The following is a 10,215-nucleotide window of genomic DNA, read 5'->3' on the forward strand; positions in this document are numbered from 1 at the left end:
AGAACTGCATTTCCCTTGGAGAAGGTCTTTGGTACAGCAGGATGAAATGGAAAGCTGTCATCATTTCTGTTCTCACTCTCTCAATTTTGTTTTTCCTTTTAAAACAAGCAATTGAAGCCAGAGGCTATTTTTAGTCCCCTGGCTGAGGGTGAGTGATAGAGTACATTAGTGCATTGGTGGGGCTGGAGGTAAACTTAAGTGAGAGCCTTGATGGTATAGCCCCACAGAGCTGGCCGGGTCAGGAGATTGGCAGCAGCATTACAGGCGACGAACAAGATCCGACCAAAATCCTCAGGGACTGTAATTTCAAGTGCTGCAGCTAGAAGACTCTATATAAATAGAAGGAAGGGAGAAGAGGGAGATAACCAGGCTCTAGGTCGGATTCCTTTCTGATTTGGATGCTCAGGTTCAAGGGACAGCATGGAATTTAAGTCAATTTTGTAGGCACAAAAGATCCCAGATGGTAGACCCAGGAAATCTTGGAGTTGGTGGGCATTTCATGTGTTTAGCTTGTATATATCAGTCTCAAGAATTTTTAAAATTAATTTTATCTACTTACTTATCTACCTTTTTTTTTTAAATTTTTTAAACATCAGCTGGAAGAGCTGCCTTACACCTAAGGTCACATTACCTCTGGCTCAAGGAAATTTCACCTTTTCCTTTTCCACAATGAAGAATAATGACAATAGCTATTCTTTTCATCAGGTATTTACTGGGGATCAGATTCCACACATACATACTACAATCTAATGGCATATATATGTATGTGTGTGCATATTTATATATAAATTTAATATTCAGTGAAACTCTGCAATGTTGGCAATCTCCTGGATTTGTAGATGAGTGATGTGAGACTCCCAGAAGCTATGAGACTTGCCTCAGTTTCTATTAAATACAAGGAGCTGAACTAGAATTTGAACCCAGATATGTTTGCCCATATGCCCCATGTTTTTTGCACTGCCCTGCCTCCTTGTTGTATGCATGCGTTGGGGGGAGTGTAGTCAATAAGAAGGCTTCCTGATATATCAAGGTTCAGAGAGTTGATAGGAGGGGATCATATGGGAGGGTCATGGTTTGATAAAGAAAACTGAAAACAATTCTTTGTAAATGGTTTGAATAACAAATGTTAAATGATAATCACATCACATTTTAAAAAAGGCATCACCCCTGAATAAAAGTGAGTTATGGAAAATGAAAATTCGTGGAATTTGATCAATTAACTGTTGAGACACTAAATTAGCTAACAGCATTCTGGACGTAAGCTCCAGAGGAGGCTAGTGCATCCAGTAGGCCAGTAACTGTGGAATAATATAATTCCTTTAATTAGAGATCCAAATTGTTCTAGGGTGATTTACAGAGGGGAGGAGGAGCAACAAAGTAGGAGGAATCAGAGCTTCTTGCTGTCCAATAGAGGATTTTCATATACACAGATCTGAAGACCCATAACGGCAAAGTGGTCCCTGATTTGCAATTACTTGTGTGAAGAGAAAACAGCCCATGAAGGTAAGTGGGGCTGAGGTGAGCTCTTATGCTGCTTGAGAGAAACGTTTGAAGCTTCACTCAGGAATGGGTTGTCGGTCAAAATCTCAGGAAGGAGACCAGATGCCAATCAGTGTGGCAGGAGTAAAGCCTGAGGAAAGACTAGTGGCCCATCATCAAGCTACATGGCGATTCATGGCTAAACCTGGACCAGACCACTGGCACAAAGCAAAAGTAGTGAACTGACAGCCAGGGTGTTGGGATGATCAGAGGGAGTGATGTTTGGGGAAGGTGGCTGTTTGCAGAAAGCTCCTGCTGAAAAGCCTGAGGTTCTGCCCTGAAGGCAAACTTTCAAACGCCTTCACACCACTCACTTAATTTTGCTTTGTCACAGTTCCCCAGCTGAAAAATAAACAATCTTATAAAAAATTATGTCCCCTTAATGTCCCTTGACCCCCCCCCCCACACACAACCTGCATCTAAGATATATAAAAATTTTAATTCTTATAGATGCTATAGATTGCGGCCAAGGCAATCTTGAGATATAGTACAGAGCTATTGTATACAAATATACATTTGTGGAATGAATGCACGAACGACTGGGTACAAAAAGAGCCATGGTCTACAGCTCTGTGTGTGTGTGTGTGTGTGTGTGTGTGTGTGTGCGCGCGCGTGCACACGTGCATGAACATTTATACCTTACAGAAGCAATGTCCTAAAACCTATAGAAACCAGAAGGACCTGGAATGGCCTCCTTTAGTTGTGTGAATATCTGAAAGTTGGAATAAACAAGGCTCTATTATTTGAACAAAAAGAGGGAAAGTATAAACATTTAGGGAAATCCCCAAGTTTAATTTAATTCACAGTTATGGTGAATCGGTCCCTATTCTGGAAATAGAAAAAAAAATAATGTTAACAATACCACCAACAACTATTAAAACAATGATAATGACAGCAGTTATTGAGTTCTTATTTTGTATCAAGTATTATGTGATGCACTTAATAAACACTATCACACGGAGCAGGCACTATTACAATCCCTTTTTACTGATGGGGAAATTAAGGTACAGTTAAGTGATTCACACAATGTCACTTAAAATAATGCATGATGAAGCTGGGTTTCCATCCGCTTCAGTCTGATCTCAGAACCCAGATGAACTGGGAACATAATGAAGCACATATCAGGAGCATTCTTCTGATTTTTCTACTCTCTGCAAGGACAGGATAGGTAGGATTTTTTGAGGAAAATACTGCCCTTCAGTGGTTTATTCTGTCTCATCTTCTTATCCATGGGGCACATCTATCCATGCTCATTAAACCACACTGAACATGTGTGTGGAACATCTGGATGTGAGTAGACTGTTGAATTAAGTAAATGCTGATCACTCCAGGGTACTATCACGCCATTTGTGATTAGTATCCCTCCTCCCTCCTTGTTTCTCAGAGTAAGGTTTTTCTGAATTTTTCTGCAGGTGTAATTTCCACAGATTCTGTGCTGGAAAAGGGATTTGCCCTTGCCTGGCTAAGTGCCTTGCAGGCTGTTGAGAGTCTTAAAAGTTGAGAAGGAGACATTAGGGTTGGACCCTCCATTCCTAGTCAGGATGTGCTTTTCCAGTCAAATGAAACTCCAGATGTGTGCAATTGGACAGGAATGCACTATTCTGTTCAGACTATATGAGTCCTGCACAGAAAATTAGATTTCTCTCCTTGCTGACTTCTTTCTAGCATTTTCAACATCTTCGACTCTTAGTGGAGATGATGGAAAATACGGAACCAACAGAAATGAATTCTGAATTTAGGCTTAAGTGGTCAATTTGAGCTCTCATTAGAACCGAGGAGTTAATATCCTAGAAATGTTTGACTGTGTGTTCAAATTAAAGTATGTGTCCTAAATGAATTTTAGTTTTAGAAATTTGGACTAATGCCTTCTTCTGTTGAATGGGGGAAGGTGACAAATGCACCCCAGAAGCAGCTACAAAAGATTGCTCTATTTTGACTCTGAACATTACAATGAATTGTTTTGCATTTTATCTTAATAAGAAAGAAAAATACCTTAAAGTTTATATTTCTTCCATATCCACCCTCAGCAGGGACTCATAAATGCCTGCTGATGAAATTAAGAAGAACTATGTGCTCAGGCACTAGTAGCCCCAAGCACTGGAAAATAATTAAATTAAATACTTAATGAGAGTCATTCTGTTTTTTTTGGGGGGGAGTGTTGGTTCTGAAATGTTTAGGTTATGGGAACATTTTGACCTAACTGTATCTGCTTAACTTAGGCTGAAACTTCTTGCTATACATTTGCTCAATAAATGTTGGATCATGATGAAAGCCAAATAGTTTTGAGTATTTTAACAACAGCAACAACCACCACCAACAAAACACTTGTGCACAGTCCAGTTTTTATTGTCTATACCCTTGAAATATTATCCCACAAAATCAGCAATACCAAGAAAACAATCTTTTTCTTTGTCCAATAGAGAAGCAACAATGACTGCTTGGAAACTTTTGAAACCAGGGTAAATTTTAGAATAATTAAAATCAATTTTTACATAAGTTTTCAAGCCACGTAAATATTTTATTAACCTCTCTGTAAACTGCAGAAGAAAATAGTTAAGGCTTTTCATATGAAGTCCTCCACAACCAGATTTCAACCTTCAGCTCCACTGTAATCACTGTTTTCCACAATCACCATTCCCTAAATTTCATTTGTAACAAGAGTGAGATAGTTACACATCAACAGCCCACAGTCTAAATCTGATGAGTAGAAGTGTTTTGTTTGACCTATTTGGTGTTTGCAAATTGGGATATTTTGCTGAAAAAGCTAAAACTTTGGAAATACTCTAAGAAAACTGGAAAGGTCTGGAAACAGTGGGTTCATATTTCTGCATGGCAATAATTAGTTAGAACTAAGTAAATGGCTGAAATGTGTACATGAGGAAGGAATTTTCTTGTTTGCCCCAGTCCCTATTCCTCCCTATTGCCCTATTTCTGGCTTTTTTGCTCATTTACAATATATACTTGGTCATTATAGACATTTGAATCTGCCCATCAGGTACTTCTCCACTTCCTTGTCTTTGACCCTCCTTCCTGCTTTTCTGCTGTTTTCCTCTATGATGAATGCTTTCTCAGGTTACCTCTTTTTTCCAAAGGTTACCTCTTTTTTTTCTTTTGTATCTTTTTCTGGTACTTATAGCCTTTGCACAGAATTGATTATACACTCAGTTGTCTTCATTCACTCAACAAATATTCAGGGAGCAAAGCCATAAGTCAGGCACTCTGCCAAGCACTGGGACCTTAGTAGTAAGTGATTGCAGTTGACCTACATGTGTCTGGGATGTGTTCCTGGTGTCATTTGATCACATCACTGTTAAAGTACTCAGATTACATTTATAGATGTGAGAACTAATTGAAAACTCAGTGCGGTTCCCCAACAACTGCAGTTTTCTTCCAGGCAAAGGTTAGGATTGTAGGTTCCCCCCTCGCTGGTGGTAGGTATGGCTGTTTGACTTGTTTTGGAGAGTGAAATGTAAGCAGTACTGATGGGTATCACTTCTTCAGAGGAAAACATTAAAAAGTGGTATGTGATCCACCACACACTCTCTTTTCTTCTGCCAAAGCAACCAGCAGCACTGGTGGCTCCTCTAATGACCCAGGTCTTAGAATAGGATATAGAGCAGAGTCAGGTGACCTGTGATGAACATGAGTTCTGAATGAGAAATAAAACTTGTTATTTTAACATCTTGAGGTTTTTTAGTTTCCACAGGAAAGCAAGGAAAGATCCTAGTCTGTCCTGACTGCAACATTTAGTGCTTCTCAAACTGGGGACCATGAGATTCATAAGATTAAGAAAAAAAAAAAAATTAGTAATCTAAAGAATTCATTTTACAATTTAGGATGATAAAATTTCTCATTTGCTGTGGTTACAGTAGTTGAAAACAGGTGGTTGGTTGTTTGTTTTTTGGCTGTGACGTGTGGCTTGTGGGGTCTTAGTTCCCCGACCAGGGATCGAATTCAGGCCCATGGCAATAAAAGTGCCAAATCCTAACCACTGGACCACAAGGGAATTTCCTGAAAGTGGGTTTAATACACTTAGAATATTATATTCTTGGACTAAATATTATTCACACTGGTTTTCTGGACAGAGTGAGTCCTTGGATCTTTATTTTAAATAGAAATATTTTTCCTAAAGGAAATATTTTTCCTTTCCTTTTCTAAAATAATCCACCAAACACCTAAATTCAAGAAATACTCTCCTGGGTGAAAAGGGCCTTTGTAACAATCTTTAATTCTATTTTTAAGGTCTATTTCAATGAAATATAAGTATATAATGCAGAAAATTGCACTAATCATAAAGGTCAGTGAATTTTTATAAAATATGCACCACTGGCTCATTATCAAGATCAAGAAACAAAATCTTCAGCATCCTCTCTCCACAAATGCCTCTTTTTTACCCCCTTTCAATTGATATCCTCCCTGTCCAAGATCAATATTAGCCCCTACTGGGGCATCAAATAGATTAGTTTTGCTTATTTTTGAACTTTATATGAATGGCACCATATTGTATCTACTCTTTGGTGCTTGAACCACTTTTGCTCAATCTTTGTAAGATTCATTCATCTTGTGTTGTGTAGCTGAAGTTAAATATAGTGTAATACAGGGACTTCCCTGGTGGTGCAGTGGTTAAGACTCCATGCTCCCAATGCAGGGGGCCTGGGTTCGATCCTTGGTCAGGGAACTAGACCCCTCATGACACAACTAAGAGCCTGCATGCCGCAACTAAAAAAAAAAGAAAGAAAGAAAAAGAAAAGATCCTGCATACCACAACTAAAGATTCTGCGTGCCACAACTAAAGACCTGGTGCAGCCAAATAAGTATTTTAAAAAATACATATTTTTAACCATTATGTGGATACAGCATAATTTATTTATCTACTGTATTGAAGATGGACATTTAGATTATTTTCAGCTTTTTACTATTAAAAGTAGTGTTTCTGTGAACATTTTTGAAAATATATATTTTGTACATGTATTTTGGTAAACACGTGGATATTCTTATAGTACATAAGGGTCAAGTTGCTTATGGTAGAACTTCAGGGTAATAAGGTATGAGACGTTCAGCCATGCAGTTTTTCAAAGTGATCGTACCATATTACATTCCTGGTTAATCCAAATCTGTGTCAATACTTGCTATTATCTATTCATTTTTCTTCCTCTTTCCTCCTTTTCTTCCTTCCTTGCTTCTTTCTCTCCCTCCCTTCACCTCTCTCCCACTCTCCCTCTCTCTTTTTCTTTCCTATTGTTTTGGGTGTGTTGTGTTATTCACTGTTGTTTTAACTTTGCTTCTTTGATTACTAGTGAATTTGAGTATCTGTTCATATGTTTTGACATTTAAAAATATTCTTTGCTTTTTTCTTATTGACTTGTAGGCATTCTTTATATACTGTAAATAAGTCATTTGTTAGATTAGATATATGCATTTCAAACTACTGAAGAAAAAAATCTTACTGGTTACATGCTACCCAGATTCCTCAAATATTAATGCTTTACTACATATACTTGTCTTCCCTCAGCCTCCACCCACCCATCTAGGTGGATAACAAGGTTTTCTTTTGTTTTTGGCCTATATGGTTAGAGCATCTGGTGTCCTGTTTAAGAAAACATTGCCCTCAAGGCCCTGGATATAGCCTGCTTATCTTTATTCTGCATCAGTTAAGGAAGAAGTGTACTGACCCTGCTGTTTAGATTCCTGGACATTTAATAGGTGGCAATGTGGATATTAGGTAAATACACGGATAGAATTATGGGCATATTCATTATTCCCTTCAGGGTTAAACACTCGTCTTTTATTCTATTCTTTGGCTCTATGCATTCATTTTGTTTTAGTATTTTTTGGTTCTTTTTGTAGTTTAATATTGTTATTTTAGATTTACTAAAGTGGTAAGTTCCAAGATGCAAGTTAAGTTTAAAGAAAAGTACCATTTAAAATATCAAACCATAGCAAGAGAATTCTCCATGTAACCCAGCTCAGCCTCCCAAGTTTAAGGCGAAAGCCAGCCATGTGTAAAGCAATATTTTACCTGCCTTTGACTTCTTTGTATCTGTATCTCCCCTCACATGTTGCGGAGGCATTATGGCCAGATGACTACAGGACTTAGCTATTTCTACATCCTATGGACCAAGTACCATTATCAGTCTCCTACCCTCAAGTCCTCACAGAGGTTTTACTGATCCAGCAAATTTTCTGATAAATGAAGAAAAATCAGTAAGAAAAAGGAAAATTATAGTTGGTTTGACTCACTCAGGAATGAACTTTATGGGAGAACTAGACAGACTTGAATGAGGAAGATGGGGAGCAAGAATGTACCTTTTTGGTATAATTGTTTATTAATAAAACACATGGAAATTAAATGAGCTAGACTAAACAGTCTTCTCTTTATAACATATTTCATGAAGAACTGTATTATCTTACATCAGGATAAAGCCTTCCTACAGTATGCCCAAATATTTACTTTCACATTATGAACATTTGAACTCTTTTGACATTTTCTACAAACCTCAGAGCATCCATTTAAACTCAATGGCTCATTTCTGCCTTTTAATTTCTTCACGTTGTAATTTAACACTAGAGTTACTTTTCCGATGTATTTGGTATGAATAAATTATATTCTACAAATGGTTCAAACGTTCAATAGGCTCTAACCAGTCATCATTTATCTATGAGTACCCTTTAGAAAAGAACAAAATGATCTTCATTTTTTTTGATTTGTACAATTTAAATCTAAGAAACGTGCAGTTATGTAAGTGCAAGATTAAGGACTGCTCTCATTGCAAATTTCTAATCCTCTTGCTGGGGGATTATAAACTCCCATGCTGTTATAAAGTTTCTGTGCACACAATGGTTTTATAACTGACTGGAAGATTGAAGGTTTTTTTTTTTTTTTCCCCAATTTAAATATGTTTGAATCATGGGACTCCATTAGAAAAATACAGCTTCATTGGAATTAGGAGAAAATATACCCTTTGTTTAACATTTAATATTGTATTTCCAGTTCACGTGTGATTGTTTGTATGGTTTACAGTCTCCCACAACCCAAATAAAAAAGGTTTTATACCCTATAGCTGCAAATTTCAAAAGACAATGTCAAAACGTTCAGTAGAACAGAACTTTCTTATTGCTCCCAGTAGACTCTCAACTCCAGCATGGTATGGGGAGAAAAGGGCTTAATTATAACAGTCTCCTATTACAGTAACCTACTTGGTTAGCACATGTTGCAAAGTTAACAGACATGAAAGATGTGGATCTTGTTTCTTTCTGTTTATTTTTCCAAGATGTTTGGGGAGGGGAGTTGCACCAGGGGAGCAGAGTCATTGCCTTTGCGGCAGCCCTTTAGTGATCACTAAATTTACATTAAAATGAATGGTAATAAGATTTAAACAGGCTCCATTCTGTGTGTGCATGTATTTAGTGGGCTATTCAGTTGATATCAAGACTTAGTCTAAATCAAGACATATGTGTTTATGTGGTGGGGGTATGGTGGGATGGGTATTTTACAGACTCCGAGCTTAAATCTGGTGGTAAAAATAGGAAGAGGGAAGAAGCAGCCTCTTCCCTTTCTTGTTGACTTAATGGAAGAGTGAGAGGTAGGAGGAGACTCAGTGGAATGCATAATGAGGGCCTGGATATTTCATGGAAACTGCCTTGCTACTTGGGTTTGTCCCAGTTCCTACAATGTATTAAAACGAAACAAAACAAAAATAAAAGCAACAGAGAGAGAGAGAAAGGACGGAAGGAAAAAAGAAAGAAAAAATGTTGGTATCTCCCCAGAGTTGTACTTAGCACTCAGGTCAAGGATACCTGGATCTAAATCTAACTGTCACAATGTATCACAATGTGAAGCCTTAGTCAAATTATTTCTGCTCTCTGGGCCTTAGTTCAATCATTTATTAAAAAGTGGGGAGGGCTCTCTGTGGAAGGCCAAAGCAACGCAGAGGAGACGGTAGTGACTTGAGAGCGTGGCCACCACCACCACCACCACGAGCCTCCTCGACAAGCCCCAGAGTGAGATGTGACACCACAGGAGCTGCAGAAGTGGGAGGAGGAGGAGTTTAACACAGGGCCACTCTCCGTGCTCACCCAGTCGGTCAAGAACAACACCCAAGTGCTCATCAACTGCCGCAACAACAAAAAGCTCCTGGGCCGTGTGAAAGCCTTCGACAAGCATTGCAACATGGTGCTGGAGAACGTGAAGAAGATGTGGACCCAAGAGCGGCAAGGGCAAGAAGAAGTCCAAGCCAGTCAACAAGGACCACTACATCTCAAAAATGTTCCTGCACGGGGACTCAGCCACTGTGGTCCTGTGGAGCCTGCTCATTGCCGGCAAGTAGGGGCCTCCTCCCTGCCATCAGAACTTGCCCCCTCATTTTGCAAAGACCTGCCCTTTGTGCTGGGAATAATAAAGTCATGTGTTTTTCTTAAAAAAAAAAAAAAAGTAGAGAGGAAGGATGATGACTTTTGTCTCTGAGGTTCCTTCCAACCATGTCCCAGGTAATAATATAAGCCTCCAGAAGAATCTGGGCCCCTGATAACAACGGTAATGGCTGAACCAGGATGGTGTCTACCATCCAGACTGGTCCATGTCAATAACAAGACACAGAGAAAATGCTGGTATAAAAGGATGTCCCTTGAGCAAGACTCACTGATGAAGGTAATTTTATTTTCAATAGTCTATAAAGA

The 10,215-nt window shown here is 38.6% G+C and overlaps 1 pseudogene across 1 annotated transcript; it reads left to right on the forward strand.

Annotated features, from left to right (window-relative positions):
- The first annotated feature begins 1,566 nt into the window (after positions 1 to 1,566).
- On the forward strand, positions 1,567 to 10,003 carry LOC309976288 (small nuclear ribonucleoprotein Sm D2-like; annotated as a pseudogene). Its single transcript has 2 exons — positions 1,567 to 1,713; positions 9,492 to 10,003. The product of its transcript is annotated as a small nuclear ribonucleoprotein Sm D2-like (transcript).
- Positions 10,004 to 10,215: the final 212 nt, after the last annotated feature.

This window comes from Leucopleurus acutus (genome assembly GCF_964270905.1).
Source record: "Leucopleurus acutus genome assembly, chromosome: 20".
Lineage (NCBI taxonomy): Eukaryota > Metazoa > Chordata > Mammalia > Artiodactyla > Delphinidae > Leucopleurus > Leucopleurus acutus.